The 17,648-nt window shown below is 44.0% G+C and overlaps 1 long non-coding RNA gene across 1 annotated transcript; it reads left to right on the top strand.

The window, feature by feature from the left end:
• Positions 1-6,338: 6,338 nt before the first annotated feature.
• LOC141371875 (uncharacterized) lies at positions 6,339-7,773 on the top strand. Its single transcript, XR_012377165.1, has 4 exons — positions 6,339-6,490; positions 6,813-6,981; positions 7,180-7,267; positions 7,376-7,773. It is a non-coding gene; the product is annotated as an uncharacterized lncRNA (long non-coding RNA).
• The last annotated feature ends 9,875 nt before the right edge of the window (positions 7,774-17,648 follow it).

The raw sequence follows: 17,648 nt of genomic DNA on the forward strand, positions 1-17,648 counted from the left end.
AGGTTGTTTCTAGCTTTTCACTGTTAATATTGCTTCTGTGAACAATTTAGTACAAGTCTAGTGTGGATGTTTTCATCTCTATTGGGTACACGAGCAGTAGGATTTTTGCTGGGTTGAATGGTAAGAGTATGGCAACTTTATAAGAAACCAGCAAAATGTCTCCAAATTGATCGCACCATTTTGCACGCTTACCAACGATGTATTAGAATTCTAGTTGCTCTGCATCCTCAACACTTGATGTTGCCAGTCTTTTTAATTTTGGCCATTTGAGTGGATGTGTAGTGATTTGGTGAGTGCTGTCTCACTGTGGCTTTGTGTTTCCCTAATGATCCTTCATGTGTTTATTTGCCATCTGTACGACGTCTTTGTTGGAGTATCTGTTCTACTTGTAGTTTTATTACAGGGTTGAGTGAGTTCTTTATGTATTCGGTATAGAATTCTTTATCAGATATGTTTTGATTTCCTCCCAGTCTGTGGCTTGCCTTTCATTTTCTTAATGCGTCTTTTAAAAAATTCTCGTTTATTGATGTTTAATTTGCATAAGTAACACTCACCCATTTTAGATTTAGAGTTCTACAAAATCTACCATGACAATCAAGATACGGAATAGTCCCATCACCTTCCCCAAACTCCCTATACTTTCTTCTGGCAGGTCTGGTTCTACAGCCCTTTAATAAGTTCTGCTTATATGTCCGGTATTGTCTTTACTGTGCGGGATACTCAACACCTCTGGGTCATCTTTGTGCCCTGACTCATAAATTCTAGGGTAACAGGAAAAGGTCCATTAAACATCCTGTTACACACAGCTCTAATAAAAAACAGTAATAATAACACCCACACGCTCATATCGTGCTTGCTAGGCACCAATCTCATTCTCTTATACCAACTCATTTGACCTTCACAATAGCCTACCCTGTGAATAAGATCCCTAACCCCTTTTTCCAGCTGAAGAAATTGATGCACTGAAGAGGTAAGGTAAACTGGCCAAACTCTCGGGGCTAGTGAGCCACAGAGCTGCAATCAGACTCAGGGAGTCTAGCTCAAGTCCACAATGCCAGGCACCACCTGGCATAGCTGCCTTCCACGTGGGAGAGACAAAGCCGAAGTTTCCGCAAGAAGGTACGAGTCTCAGCTGGTCTCTCTGCTTTGGCGGCGGCAGTGGAGAAGGAGCCCCGCGCACCCTGACCCCCAGGCGCTCGGTCCACCGCCCGCTCCGCAGCCGGCTCACCTCCCGTCCTCTGCCCAGCATCCCAACCCGAGGGACGCACGCGCCCATGCTGCGGCGGGTGCTTAGGGCCCGCCGCCCAACCCCACACGGATCCACAGCCTTCCCCTGCGGGGTAGAGGAGGAGGGCACAGAGACCGCGCTGACCTCTCCCGCCGCCCGGAACCCCGGCATTTCCCGAACCGGGTATCAGTTCCCGACGACGCCGGCCCGCACAAGTCCACAGGCAGCCGCCGCAAAGCCCGGGGCTCGCGCCAGAGCGGGGGCTGCGCATGCGCCCGTCGCCTGCGTGGCGGCGCGTGCACGGACGCGCGGCGGCTGCGCATGCGCGCGGTGCGCGGCCAAACGCTGGAGGCGCCACGGGCTCGGGTGTTGTGCGGTGAGCTCGGCGGGGGTTTGTCCTTGCGGGCGCGGGGCCGTAAACAGCGACTTTTCCCCAAGTTCTGGGAGAGATTAGTTCCAGTCGAGTGTGGGAACCGAACACTGGGCTCCACGGCGAGGGAGCCGCAAAGGGGACGACTTGAGTCCCCACGAGCGCCATTGGCCCCCGTGCGGAACAGCTGGGGTCCTCTCCCCACCCTCCGTCGTTTAATTGTTGGTAAATAAGATTTCTAATCAGAGGGTCTAGGGCCCAGCTCTGCCCCAACACGGTGGCGTTGGGCCAGGCACGTCATATTCCTGAGCTCTTTATTCCCATTGTTAAAATGAGGAGGGTGCGCCACTCTTAAGCATCGCAAGTTATTAAATTGAAGGAAACGGGATGGCCCCTTGACTGGCTTACGCACGCGCTTGCATTGGATGTCAAACCCTGTGTCTGGCCTGGCTCACCTGCAGAGGATCCCGTGAGAGATGGAATAGCCCGGAATTTGTGGTGACCGAGTAATGTTAAAAGTGCAGTAGAATACAGGGTGGAGGCCGGGTGTGAGTTAGCATGGGAGGAGGAGAGTCAGCGTAGGTTTCACCCAGGAGATGACCTCTGAACTGAGCCTTGAAGGATGAGTGGGGTGCTCCTGGCACAGGGGATGTCTAACAGCCTGCATAGGCAGGCTATCGATGTGTCTAGAGAATTCTGGGAATAGCAGCGAAGTATGTGTTGGGTGTGTGGGGAGTCAGTAGGTGGGCTGGACAGGGAGAAGTGGGGGAAAAGTGTGGAGGGCCTTTGAAGCCCCCGCAGGCTTTGCAGGGAGAACTACAGAGGGTCTTTAGGCATGGAACTGACATCAGATGTGTGTTTCAGTAAAGTAATTCTGGCAGGAACCAGACAGGAATTGTAATTATACAAAGGGGATGTTGGAGGAAGGAAGTTAATCTCATAGTCCTGGGAGTAATGAGGGCCTAAGCCTGGGAGCGCAGTGGGCATGGAGACAGAAGCAGGATATCAGGGAGATTTTGAAGATAGTAATTGACAGGCTTTAGTGGCTCCCTGTTATACCCGACTCTAGGATAACCCCAGAGTCTAGAAAACCAAGGAGGAATGAGTCATTAAGATATCTGAGTTTCTACCAAGTGCAGACCTTTTGCCAGGCACTGAGCATCCAAGATAAAGACCTAGTCTCTGCCTTCTAGGTGCTCATAGTTGAATAGAGAAGATAGACCTATAACTAGCTGATTATATCTTTATCCATGTGGTGTAGAGCATTACAGGTGTCCCTACCTGAGCCTAAGGTGGGGGTGAGGGCAGGGAGGGCTTCTTGGAGGAGGCAGGCCTGCACTTCAGGGAAACGGGAGTTCCTAAGCAATGTGGACATCCAAGGTACAGAAGATGCATGGGTGGGAAGGCCAGGCTGTTTGTGATATGCTTAGAGCACTAGACGCAGATGCTGGAATATGAAGCTAGATAAAATAGTGGAACTAGGTGCTGGAATGTGAGATGGGAGGTAGAGCTTGAGTTTTATTCTCTGTAGACTGGGGAGCCATCACAGGACCTCATGCTTGTTCAGATTCTCTTGGGATGGCTTGCCCTGGCTGCATTGTGGAGAACAGCTGTAAAGGGGAGAAGCTTGTGGCGTGAGGCTGTTGCAGGAAGTGCCAGTGAGAGGGGGGGCTGAAGCTGGGCAGGGTGGGGCATGCAGGGAGAAGACTGGTATGGGGGCAGTGGAGTGGGAACTGGAAGTTGGGGGCAGCGCATGGGGCCCTGGGGAGGAGGACTAGAGATACCTAGTGGCAGTTTACTAGCTAAGTGGAACGGCAGTTCACTTAACCTTGGTAAGCTTGTCTTCTCATATGCCAAATGGGGATGGCAGTACCCATCTCATGATGTTGGGGTGATTCACTTGACAAATATTTACTGAGCACTTTCCAGAGTTCTAGGTGCGCAGGATACAGCTGGCCTGCTGCAGTGTAAAATACACAGGAAATACATACAAATCAAGTTCAAAAGAGAGGGCACTCTTAGAGGTGCAGATTTGGCTATCATCCACATTTAGCTCCCAGAAAAGAGGCAGATGAGCACTGAGTGAACAAGATTCCCCCAGTTGCAGGGCAAGATGGAGGCTGGCCCCCGGGAGAAACTGAGTCGCCGGTCTATGTCTGAATGCTCTTTGCAAGACCAACTTTAAAAGGATGGTTTGGGACTGGATGATCTCTAAGCTCTTGCCTTGTGTCCTAACTTATGGTGATCACCTGTGTGCCTCCATTTCTGTGTGTGGAGGAGCTGACTCTGAGTTTAGCTACGTGGAACCAAGATGGTAGAGGCCTACTGGGAGGACCCTGGGCCTGTGGAGCTCTGCCAGGGGCCTGCCTCTCTTTCAAAACATATTGAGTGTTTTCCAAGGATAGTGTATTTGCTAGGTGCCTAAGAGGGGAGTATTGACTTTATCACTGTTCTTCAGAGTAGGCTAATTGTTGTTCTGCTTTATAGTTGAGAAAATTAAGGGATAAAGAGATTAGGTACCCTGCCAGAGGCTACACAGTTATCTGAAGGACTTTCTCTTTTCCTTGACTATCTGAGCTGTGTCCCAGAAGTATTTCAAAGCTCTGGTCGGATCAATGTAAATAACACATCAGTGTGATGTTTAAAATGAAATAGCAATAATAATTTATCCTATGTTAATTTATAAATAAAGGAGTTTTTATTCATAATTTTTAACCAAATTTAAAATCTTCAAAGGCTAATAAAATAGTGGTTAATATTTATTGAGTGCTTCATAAACAGTACAGTTGACCCTTGAACAGTGTGGGGGGTAGGGGCACCAACCCCCCCATAGTTGAAAATTTGCTTATAACTTCAGACTCTCCCAAAACGTAACCACTAATAGCCTACTGTTGATTGGAAGCCTTACTGATAACTTGAACACTTAACATATATTTTGTATGTTATATGTATTATATACTGTGTTCTTACAATAAAATAAGCTAGTGAAAAGAAAATGTTAAGAAAAGCATAAGGAAGGGGCGCCTGGGTTAAGCATCTGCCTTCAGCTCGGGTCATGATCCGAGTCTCGGGATGGAGCCCCACGTTGGGCTCCCTGCTCCACAGGGAGTCTGCTTCTCCCTCTGCCCCTCCCCCAGCTTGTGCTCTCTCTCTCTCTCTCTCTCTCTCAAATAAATAAAATCTTAAAAAAAAAAAAGCATAAGGAAGGGAAAATATATTTACAGTACTTTCCTACATTTATCGAAAAAAATCTGTGTAAGTGGACCTATGCAATTCAAACTTGTGTTGTTCAGGGGTCATATGGACATAGGTACTTCATATGTATTTTCTCATGTAATCTTCACAACATTCTCATGAGCTGGTTGTGATCATTACCACTATTTTTACTGATAGTAAAGTTGGAGTAAGGTTGGAGTGAGGTGGAGTAAAGTTGGAGTAAGCTTATAGTAAGGTGGACTAAGGTCAGAGTAAGGTTGGAACAGGTGGAGCAAGGTTACAGTAAGGTTGGAGTGAGGTAGAGTAAGATGGAGTAAGGTTGGAGTAAGCTTCGTAAGTTTGGAGTGAAGCGGAATAAGGTTGAAGTAAGCTGGAATAAGGTTGAATTAACACGGAGTAAGGTTGGAGTTGAGGTGGGGGAAGGTTGGAGCAAGGTGGAGTAAAGTTGGAGTTGAGGTGGAGTAAAGTGGAATTAAGTTGGAGTGAGGTGGAGTAAGTTTGGAGTGAGTTTGGAATGAGGTGGAATAAGGGTGGAGTGAGATATAGTAATGTTGGAATGAGGTAGGGTAGGGTTGGAGCGAAGTAGAGCAAGGTATACAGTAAGGTTAGAGTAAGGTGGAGTGGGTTGGAGTGAGGCGGAGTAAGGTTGGAGTAAGGTAGAGTAAGGTGGAGCAGGGTGGAGCAAGGTTGCAGTGGAGGAAGGTTACAGTAAGGTTGGAATGAGATAGAGTGAGGTGGAGTACAGTTGGAGTAAGTTTGGAGTAAGGTAGAATAAGGTTGGAGTGATGTGGAATAATGGAGTGAGGTAGAGTAACTGGCCCAAGGCATTTGGTCAGTGAGAGGCAGAACCAGCTATTGAACTCAGGATGTTAGGCCTAGAACCTCAGCTCTTGACTACTAGGCATGTTGCTGCTGATGTGATTTGTCTTTGAGATCTTACTAGGAACAATGGTAGTTCAGTAGCTAAAATTGTTTTGTTGTTTGCAAGATCTTTGTACATCTTCTTACCCCTCTTTGTTGTTCATGCTAAATAAGGGACAGCTTTTCCCCTCAACTACAGGGAAATGGGAATGTGCTGGAGGACTTGAGGCTGCGCACAAATTGTACAGCTTTGAGTTTGCCAAAACTGAGGCAGTGAGTAGCATTGACCTCTGCCCATGGGAGGGAAACACAGCTGAGCTGGCATCCCAAGGTGGGCCTCAGTGTGGTCAGTTCAACGAATGCTGTTAGTGTGAAGACTCACAAAGATTTGGTATGTGCGTAGAAGATAACTTTCTGAAATTCCATTTTTTTCTGAAAAATAAGATGCAGTGACTCAAACACCTCTGAGTTTCTTAGCTACTGGCTTAATCTGGGAAGGCTGAGGGCCACCTGCCTTCATTACCCTCACTGACCATGTGGCTGTCACTTGCCAGTGTCTGGCCTTCCAGAATTCTCAGGTATGATGGTGGTAGAGAGGGAGCCCATTGGCAGTTGGGGTGAGGGGGGCTGGGGTGGCACTCAGAGCAGGGTGTTGAGGGAGTGGAAGGGCTGGAGGTAAGCTGGGGCGGGGGTAGGGGGCACAGGAGAAACACAGACACCATTAAACTGGGCTTCTTTGCGATGTTCTGGGTAGCGTCCTGCTCAATATATCTGGTCAACAGATTCAGTGGGATGCGGCCATGTAATCTGGATTGGTAAGTGGATGAGGCATTGGTGCTAATACGTCTCTGAATTTATTATTGGACTTAAAAAACACTTTAACATACTTTTAAATATTGACTATTAAAAAATCTTGATACCGGGGCGCCTGGGTGGCTCAGTTGGTTAAGCGTCTGCCTTCGGCTCAGGTCATGATCCCGGGGTCCTGAGATCGAGCACTGTGTCAGGCTCCCTGCCCAGTGGGGAGTCTGCTTCTCTCTGGCCCTCTGCCCCTCTCCCCACTCATGATCTCTTTCAAATAAATAAATAAAATCTTTTTAAAAAAAATCTCGTTACTTAAACCTCTTTTTCCTTCAGACAATTACGTGCCTTTGGCATATGGGATTTTTGCCTGAGCCGATGATGATGAAGATGTGTGCCATGAGCCCGTACTGCCTCCAAATCGATGGCTGCCAAAACTAACAGCTGTGAAATTATTTGTGACTGTTAAGGATAAACATATTTGTCCCTATTCATTATATGATCAGTAAGTGCTAGCAGTTCCTATCTGTGAAACCGTGATTTATTCTCCCCAGTGTATTTCTTAGTTTGGAAGTGGACACAGAAACCATGGCATCGTTTGTTTTCTTTGGGATCTGAGTTAGGAGTTTGGGCCCCATTATCAGGCAGGTCTTGGCTCCTTAGTCTCTGTAAGATCGGGCTTTCCTGTTTTTGTCATTCTCAGTTTACTTCGTAGGCATGCTTTGTGTGGGGAAGAAAAATACCCACGAAGGAAGCTTCTCAGAGGGCGACCAGGTGCACAGTTCAGCCAAGTAGGTGACTCGATGGGACGCGTCTCTTTGTGTTTGTTTGGGCCGGGAAGGGTGTGACAGCGCACTGGGAGATACTCGGCTCACAGCCAAATAACTTTTCCACCTGAGGTATGAGGCGGCTCTTCCGAGGGGTCCAGCTGCTTGAGAAACCGAGTATGTGGGAACCAAACAGCCCTGCGTGGCGCTCCCAGTGTACCCCGTGATGGCCGCCCACCCACCGGCTGTGCTCTGAGCAGATACACGGGGCTACGTGCGTGTGCACATGTAAAAGTGTCTCTGTGTACGTACCAAAGTTTCCATCAGTAGGACGAGAGAAAGAACAAAGAAGCAAAAAGGTGTGAGGGGTGGAGAGAGAAATGGCAGCATGCTGATAGTTAGCGAAGCTGAATGGCGGCCACACAGAGATTCCTTATACTCTTCTCTCTGCTTTTGTATATATTTGAAAATTCCAAACTAAAAAGCTTAAAAATATGTGCAGTATTTATTTATTTATTTTTTAAATATATTAGGCGTTTTATTTTTTTAAGAAGATTTTATTTATTTATTTATTTATTGGAGAGCGAGCGAGAAACAGCATGAGAGGGGAGAGGGTCAGAGGGAGAAGCAAGCTCCCTGGTGAGCCGGGAGCCCGATGTGGGACTCGATCCCGGGACTCCAGGATCATGACCTGAGCCAAAGGCAGTCGCTTAACCAACTGAGCCACCCAGGTGCCCCAAAAATAGGTGCAGTATTTAAACATTTGTGTAAATGTTTGTCCACACAGTACTCATTGCACCCGGTTTTGCTGCAAATTCTGTGCTGGGTGTTTGGGTACGGGGAGAATTCTCTACTTTCATGGTGCTCAGAGCTGATGGGGGACAGGTGTGAATCTAATGTCACACAAATACTGAATATCAAACAGAGAGGCATTCTTTGAAGCACAGAGATGGGGTATGAAGAAAACCTTGAAGAGAGGAAACTTGAAGAGTGGGAGGGAGGATTCCTTCACAGGAGGATTGACCAAGCCGAGGTCTGAAGCATGACTAGGAACCAACTGAATGCCAAGAGAAAGGGTGAAGAAAGTTCTAGAAGGTGGGACTGGCCAGGGATGTGAGGCAAGTCAGGGTGATGGAGCCCAGAGGGAGGGAGGGGATGGTGGCTGGGAGGGGGGTCAGGGCATGTTGCTTGGCCTTGTAAAGGAATTGCCCTTGGTCCTGGGAGTGATGGATTGCCAGTGAAGAGCTGAAGCAGGATATAGTTGTGGGTCTACCTCCCCTTCTCAGACACCATTTTGGCTGCAACACAGAGGGTGAGTGGAGGGCAGGAGTTGATGTGCAGGTGAGACGCTGAGGCTGTCTGTGGTGGAGGTGGAGGTGGGGACAAAGGTGTGTCTAACAGAATCTAAGCTGGTGACTGTGGATGCAGGTCAGGGAGAGGGAGGGTCAGCGTGATGGTGGCAGGCTGTCATGTGCTGAGATGGGACACCAGAAGAGAAGGCCTGGTGTGGAGGAGAAGTCCTGCGTTTGGTCTGGTGGAGGTGGAGGGAGATATTGCTAAGGCAATTGGTCACATGGGGTTGGAGCTCAGGGCCAAGATGTGGCAGAGGAAAGAAGCTGGTGACTCCTCACATGTGCATGGTGCTGAGAGCCAGAGCTGCTCGGGGAGAGGCACCGGTGGCAGGAAACCAGGACAGGAGAGGAGTGGCCAAGTCCAGCCCAGCTTGGGTATTTTCCTTTTAAAAATTAAACAAGTTATACTTAAGCATGCTCGTCATAAAAACGTTAAACCATAGCAAGCGCATCCAGGTACATACCCTTACAGACCCTGAACCCTTATATGTATGTACTTATGTCTGTGCACACATGGCTTTCTATGTTACCTAAATTTTACCTGTATTTCACCTATTTAGCCATACCACCAACTCAGCAGCTTGTTTGCTTCGCATTTCTCCCCCTGATTTTCCTGTATTGTAAAGTCTCCTCCTAAAACCCTGTCTTCCAGAGGGCATCGCTATTAACGTATTCCTTCAACGTTTTCTCCTATGCCTATGTGGTATCTTATTATACAGATGCATCATTATTTATTTAATTGTTCCTCTCTTGAAGGACGCTTAGGTTGTTTACAGATTTCATGCTATTAAAAGTAGTGCTGCAGTGAAGGTCCTTGAGGACATGTATTCATTTGTGTGCATTTGGGAGTATTTTGGTAGGCTATAGTCCTCCAGGTAGAATCACTGGGTCAAAGAGCATGCACATTTCAGAGTTTTAGCAGATGTTGCCTGATTGCCCCAGCAGGCCTATCCCCCCACAACACACAAACACACGTGCTTTAATCAGCACTGGATTTTACCTTTCTGAGTTTTTTCCTAGTCTGTTGGGTGAAAAAGCTCATTTTATTGATACTTTAATTTACATTCCATCTATTACTTGGAAATTGAAACATCTTTTAAAATGTTCACTGGCTGCAGTCAGTTTTCATTAGAAAATTGTATCTTTTGCCTACTTTTCTTTGGGGTTTCTTTCCTGTTTTTAGTGAGCTGTAACAGTTCTTTAAATGATACGGGTATTAATTCTTAGCAGTTTGAGTCTAAGGGTGCACCCAACTTAGCAGCAGTCTGAGAAATTCCCCTTCTTCTGTATCACCTCACCACCCTGTGTCAGTTGTCACCAGGCCCTGCTTGCTCTCCTCTGAAGCTTCTTGACAACTCTGTTCTTGGTCCCTTAAATTTGGGGCACACTACTGAGCATCCCCTGCAGTGTACCCACGGGGTAAGGCAACCTGCTCAGGGGCTCACACCGAGGATAGAGCCCTGGTCTCTGCTTCTACAGCAGCTTTTGGATGATGGGATGGAGGATGTTGGGTCCAGGAAGCCTCCCAGGTCAGACTTCACCTGGGCTATTACGGGTGAGTATCTCGGGACCCTTCTACATTGCTGTCACAAGCTTCACCCCTGCTTGTGCTGGTGGTTCAGTTTTCCAGGTGACCAATGGGGAAAAGAGTGACTATCCACATGTCATAAAGATGTTCAGTTTGAAAATGCAGGATGCGGTTCTCAAGAATGCTTCCAGTGCTTGGTGCTGTGGGCCCCTGGCCAGTTCATTCAGGTCAGATGCAGGTTGTATAGTATGATTTCAGGAGTGTGTGAGCCATTGCTAGAAGCTTCTTAGTGTGGGGTGTTGTGCTTGTTGGTTCCACAGAATGGAGACCAGGATTGCAGTGATTATCTTGACTGTGTTTGCTCTCAAGCTTCTCTGGAGGGTTTTGACATTCATTTTCATTCATTCACATCTTAGGGTGCATTATTTTATTTCAGGCACTTCCGTCTTAACACCTCAAAGAAACCAGTTTAGTGTGCTTAAAAGTCCCCAGCCATCTTAGTTTTGGTAATTGGCTTCAGAATATACTGAGAACCCTGATTCCCTGGCATGTCAGGTGCTGTGCTTGGGAAGCCCTGTAGGAAATATGAGCAAAGTCAGACAGATCTGTTGTCCAAGGACTTTTCTCTCCAGTTGTATTCAAGATAAGACATATAAAGACATTAACTGTACAGATCTTGTTGCCTCTGCGCACACCGCCTGCTGTGGCCTCCTCAGTGACAGTGACCATGGCCTATGTGAACTGCTGCTCCTCCACTCCCACTGGCCACCTCAGTCCCCAGCAAGCTGGCATGTTCCTGCCTCAGGGACTTTGCAGTGACTGTCCCTGCTATCTGGAATGGGCCCTGTCCCCCACTCACTTCTTCCAGGTCTGCTCAGATGCTCCTCTCTCAGTTCCTAGCACAGGGCCCGGTGATCAGTAAGTACATAGTAAGTATCTGCTGGAAGAAGTGAACAGCTCTAGAAGGAATGTGGAAAATGAGGTCCCCACTGGAAGAGTCCCCGATCTCACTGGGCCTCGGGTTTCTATCATCAAGAGGACTGTTTGGCAACTTCATGCACTTGGCAGTTCTGACATTACTGGAGTCCAGGAGAAAGGGGGCCCTGAGCATCAGCCTCTGCCCCCTTGGGCTTCTCAGAGTGTATGAACCTGTGCAGGGGGCTGGAGGCCAAGCTCCTTCCTCCTGCTACTGCAGAGCCCAGCTCTGTACCCCAGGGATGGCCTGTGTCACTGCCTTCCTTGGACTGGTTGCTTGGCACCTATTGGCTGCCAGGCTACAGAGAGGGCCAGAGCTGGGTTCTTCCTGTCTTCTACCTGGGGCTCCAAGGCCCCAGTTGGGTGGAGTCCCTCTTTATCCTTTGGGAAAATAGTGAACTGGGGTTAGGGTGTGGTTAGTGATTAGTTAAGCATGTGTAAAAGCAGATGTCCATGTCTCCTAGATGAGTCATTTCTGCTGAGATGATCACTCTTTAGTTTTTGTCTAGAGAGCATTATTAACATTTGGATATTTAGAAATATTTAGATACTTCCTCCAAGGAGGAAACAAGGGATGAAGCTTCTTTTTAAAAACAAATTTGTTATAGAAAAATATAAATATATGAACAGGCAGAATAGCATATTGACTGCTATGACCCAGCGCCAGCCCTAACATCCCAATTCATACCCATCCTGTTTCATCCAGCCGGGCTGTCCTCACCCCGGATTAATTAGAAGCAAACCACAGATATGCCATCCTTAAGTATTTCAGTTTGTAACCAAAATGAGGCTTCTAAAAATTAAGCCTGAGGGAGAGATGAACTGCTAATTCCCATATTCCACAGCCCAGTGGGATGGTGCCCAACATGCTGTGTGACCCACCCTCATTGGGTGTGTGTGCTGTTTGCATGACATCCAAAAGAGGCAAGCCTGGCTCTAGCCATTGCACAGGTGTCTCCATGGTCATTTCCTTCCTGTGCCGGTCAGGGACCCCATCACCAGCTCAAAGACTCTGAGGGGTTTTCCTTTTTTCCATTTCCTTTCATGGTTTTGAAACAGGAAGAGTGGTACCTCGATCTGATAACTGTTCATTTACTATCAGAGTTGGTGCCACGTATTTATAAGAAAGAGTGGTCAAAGTCCTGAATATCATTAATTTGAGGAATGCTAATGTTCCAGTAGGATAGAAAGAAACCGATTTTGTTTTTAGGTTATATACAAGTTGTTTTCTGCCACATTGCTAAATGTGGATTCTTACATGAGTGATGGAGAGAAATGTAACTCTCATGTTTCTACACATTGAGTCACTTCAGTGGAATGTCAATAATTGTTAAAATTTGTGGTGCTGAATGGAAGAAAAAATGTGTCTTTGAATATGACATCATTTTTTTTCTTTCAGCTTCTGATGTTCAAAATAAAACATCTCTCAGTCAGCAAAACCAAGATAAAAGGTGTTTAAAAAAAAACCAGAACGTTACTCAACAACAAAAAACCAAGCAGCCAAATTGAAAAATAGATAAAATAATTGAACAGGCATCCCTCCAAAGAAGACATACAAGTGGCCAATGAGCACATGGAAAATGCTCATCACTAGTCATTAGGGAAATGCAAATCAAAACTATGATGAGATATCACCTCACACCCCTTTAGAATGGCTACTATCAAAACAAAAAATAAGTGTTCAGAGGATGTGGAGAAGTTGGAAGGCTTATGCATTGCTGGTGGAAATGTAACATGGTGCAGTCGTGGAAAACAGTTTGGCAGGTCCTTGAAAAGTTAGATTTAGCATTACCGTATGACCCAGCCATTCCACTCTTGGGTATGTACTGAAAATAATTGAAAGCAGGACTCAGCTAGGTACTCGTACAGCCATGTTAATAGCAGTATCATTTACAATAGCCAAAATGTGGAAACAACCCAAATATCCATCAGCAGATGAATGGATGAGCAAAATGTGGCTTATACTTAAGTTGGAATTCAGCCATAAAAACGGAATGAAGTTCTGACATATGCTACAACATGGATGAACCTTGAATGCATTATGCATTATGAACTAGAGCAGTCAAATTCATAGAGACAGAAAGTAAAATGGTGGTTTCCAGGAGCTGGGGGAAGAGGGGATGGGGATTTATTGTTTAAAGAGTACAGAGTTTCAGTTTGGGAAGATGAAAAAGTTCTGGATATGGACAGTGGTGACAGTTGCCCAACAGTGTGAATATATATACTTAATACCACTGGATTGTACACTCTAAAAAGTACCAAAAAAGGTAAAGTGATGGGAGTAAGATAGATCATGCAAATGTGAATTATGGGAATACCAGAGTGGCTATATTTCAGAGCAAGGACCATTACTAGAGGAGAGAGAGAGATTTCATACTAATAAAGGGGTCAACTCACTAAGAAGACATAATTATCCTAAATATATATATTATATATATATATACATAAATATATATATATCCAATAGCTTCAAAATACATGAAGCAAAAACTGACCAAACCTAAAGTTTGAGTAGATAAATGCACACTTGTGGTTAGAAATTTCAACAGTAAATGATAGAACAAGTAGGCAGAAAACCAGTTTAAGAATACAGAATACCTGAGCAACCATATCAAACAATTTGACTTAATTGACATAGTAGGTTCTCTGACCATAACAAAAATTAGAGATCAATAACAGAAGGACATCAATCCCTAAATATCTGGAAATTAATACATTTTCAAATAACCAATAAGTTAAAGAAGTCACAAAGTAAATTAGAAGATATTTTGAATGATTATGAAAATAAAATTTGTGCAGCTAAAGCAGTATTTAGAGGGAAACATAACTTTAAATTTTTGTATTTGGTAGAAAGGTCTTAGAAGCTTAAAAAGAGGGACGCCTGGGTGGCTCAGATGGTTAAGTGTCTGCCTTCAGCTCAGGTCATGATTCCAGGGTCCTGGGATCGAACCCCACATTGGTTCCTGGCTCAGTGGGGAGCCTGCTTCTCCCTTTCCCCCTGCCCCCCCCCCCCCCGCTCATGCTGTCTCTCTCTCTTTGTATCTCTGTGTCTCAAATGAATAAATAAAATCTTAAAAAAGCTTAAAAGAGAGAGTGAGCAAATTAAACCCAAAATAGAAGAAAATAGTAAAGAACCAAAATCAATGGAACAAAACAGACAAACAGTAGGTAAAAATCAATGAAATCAATAGCTGGTTCTGTAAAAGAGCAATACAACTGGTAAACCTCTAGTTAGATTAAGAAAAAAAAGAAACATAAGTTACCAATATAGGGAATGACACAGGAAAAAGATTCCACAAACATTAAAAGGGAAATAGAACATTATAAATAACTGAACTAATAAATCCAAAAGCTTGGATAAAATACTCTACCTTAAATACTCCAATTACCAAAATAGACTCAAGAGAAAAGAGATAGTCTGAGTAGCCCTACATGAACTAAAGAAATTAAATTTGTATTTAAAAACCTTCCCACAAGGAAAACTCAAATTCTTCCAAAATTTTAGCCAATTGAATCCAGCAACACATAAAAAAGACTATAAACCATGGAGAAGTGGAGTTTATCCCAGTAATGCAAGATTGATTTAACATTAAAAAAAATCAATGTGCTTTACTATATTAACAGACTAAGAAAAAACCATGATCATCTCAATAGTTGCAAAAAAAGGTGGAGAGGCATTGACAGAATCCAATACCTGTTCATAATTCAAAACAAAACAAAACCTCTCAGTAAACCAAGAAGGGAAGAGAATTTCCATAAACTCATATAGGGCAAATATTAAAAACCTAGAGCTAGTATCATAGGACAGAATGAACACTTCCTCCTGAAGTCAGTAACAAGACAAGAATGTCTGTTCTTGCTATTTTTATTCAACATTTTAGTGGCAATGCTAGCCAGCTGAATAAGGCAAGAAAAAGAAAAGCATCTAAACTGGAAAGAAGTAAAACTATCTTTATTCACAGACAACATGTCCATCTTAGATAGGACATGATCATATACCATGAAAACTCCAAGGACTCTACAAAAAAAGCTACTAGGATTAATACGTGAATTAACATAGTCACAGGATACAAAATTAATATTCAAGAATCAGTTTCTTCAAATGCAATAAGCAATTGAAATTTTAAGAAGTACCATTTACAATACCATCAAAAACCACAAAACATTTAGGGAGAGATAGAATGTATGCAAGAGAGGTATGCTAAAAATTACAGAACATTGCTGAGAGAAATTTAAAAAGACAGATATGCCAAGTTCATGAATCAGAAAACTTAATATTGTTAAATTTTCCAACTCCCCCTATATTAATCTGTAGATTCAATTCAATCCCAAATAAAAAGCCCAGCAGCCTGGGTGGCTCAGTCGTTGGGCGTCTGCCTTCGGCTCAGGTCATGATCCCAGGGTCCTGGGATCGAGTCCCACATTGGGCTCCCTGCTCTGCGGCAGGCCTGCTTCTCCCTCTCCCACTCCCCCTGCTTGTGTTCCTGCTCTCGCTATGTCTCTGTCAAATAAATAAATAAAATCTTTAAAAAAAAAAGAGCCCAGCAGCTTTTATGTAAAAAATGTCAAGTTCATTCTAAAATGTGGAAATTCAAAGAACTGAAGCCAAATTTTTCTCATTGAAACAATTTTGAAAATTAAAAACAAAGTTGTAAAACTTACACTATCTTATTTCAAAACCCACTATAAAGTTATAATCATCAAGACAGTGTGGTACTGGCATAAAGGTAGACATACAGATCAATGAAACAGGATAGAGTGCAGAAATAAACTCACAGATACATAGGTAATTGATTTTGACAAAATTGCCAAGGGAAGTCAATGGGGGAAAGGCTAGTTTTTTCCAACAATTGGTGCTGGGACTGTTGGATATCCACATGGGAAGAAATGAACCTTGATCCTTATCTGATAAAATATACAAAAATTAACCTGAATTGGACTGTAAACCTAAGTGTAAAAGTTAACATTGTAAAACTTGAAGAAGAAAACACGGAAGAAGATATTTGCCACCTTGGCAGATTTCTTAGGAAACAAATAAAATCTTAAAAAAAAAAAAAGAATGTGTATCACAAAACAATTTTTCAAAAAGCATAAACAATAAAGGAAAAAATTGATTAATTGAACTTTATCAAAATGAAAAACTTATTTTAAAAGCACCCTTAAGAAAAGGAAAAGAGCCAAAAACTGTATATTTGACAAAGGGCTTTAAGCAGAATACATAAGGACCTTGTAACACAAAAGTCAGAAGACAAACAAAACTTCATTACAAATTAAAAAAATTTGAGCAGATGTTTTACAGAAGATAGACCAGTGGCCAATGGGCACATGAAAAGATGTTTAATGTCTCTAGTTATAAGGGAAATGCAAATTAAAATCACAATGAAGCAGCACTAGACATCCATTCGAATCACCAAAATTTAAAAGACCGACCATATCAAGTGTTGCCAAGGAGATATACATTACTGGTGAGAATGAAAAATGGTATGATTGGAAAAGCTGGGCAGTTTTCTTTACTCTCAAATATTTATGTACTGTTTACAACCCAGCAATTCCACTGCTAGATAATACACAATAGAAAACATCTGCAAAGATTCATACAGGAATGTTCACAGCAATTTTGTCTAATAATAGCCAAAAACTGAAAACAATTTAAATGTCCACCAACATGTGATAAACAATTGTGGTGTAGCCATGCAGTGGAATGCTAAAAGGAATAAACTACTGAAGATGCCACAGATGGATAAATCTCACAGATATTATGTTGAATAAAAGAAGTCTGACCAGAAATTTACGGACAGTGTGGTTCCACTTATAGAAAACTGTAGAAAGGACAGATCTAATCTGGAGTGACAGGAAACAGGTCAGTGTTTCCCCGGGGCCTGGTGTGGAGAGTGAGGGGATTGACCAGAAAGAGTCACAAGGGAACTTTTTGGGTGATGGAAATGTTCTGTCTTGATTGTAACAGATATACACACTTGTCAGAACTCATTAACTTAAACTAAGTGCACTCTATTGTGTGTAGATGATACCTTAATAAAGTTGATTCACAAAAATCCTTTATGTAACTAAGGTAAAACAAGAACAACAACAACCGATGTACAGTATACCTACCCTGGTTTTTTTTTTTTTTGTAAAGATTTTATTTATTTGACAGAGAGATCACAAGTAGGCAGAGCAGCAGGCAGAGGGAGAGGGAGAAGCCGGCTCCCCACTGAGCAGGGGGCGCAATGCAGGGCTTGATCCCTGGACCCTGGGATCATGGCCTGAGCCGAAGGCAAACACTTAACTGACTGAGCCACCCAGGCGCCCACCTACCCTGTATTTTCTAAAATAACCACAGTTTATATGAAAAAAAGAATGGAGAAGCAGAATGGTACATAAAGATTGCTACCATTTTTAAAGGATAAATGCACCCATATGCTTGTCAATGTCAATCAGTGCACACAATATTGTGAAGACCCACAGCTGCCCCCGCTGATGGGGCATAGGTGGAGTAGGCGAGACACTTGACTTCATCATGTGCATCTGTTTCCTAACAGAAACCAAAACT

The sequence above is a fragment of the Callorhinus ursinus genome, unplaced genomic scaffold (genome assembly GCF_003265705.2).
Source record: "Callorhinus ursinus isolate GAN/ISIS: 27379988/994484 unplaced genomic scaffold, GSC_fseal_2.0 scaffold115, whole genome shotgun sequence".
NCBI classification, from domain to species: Eukaryota; Metazoa; Chordata; class Mammalia; order Carnivora; family Otariidae; genus Callorhinus; species Callorhinus ursinus.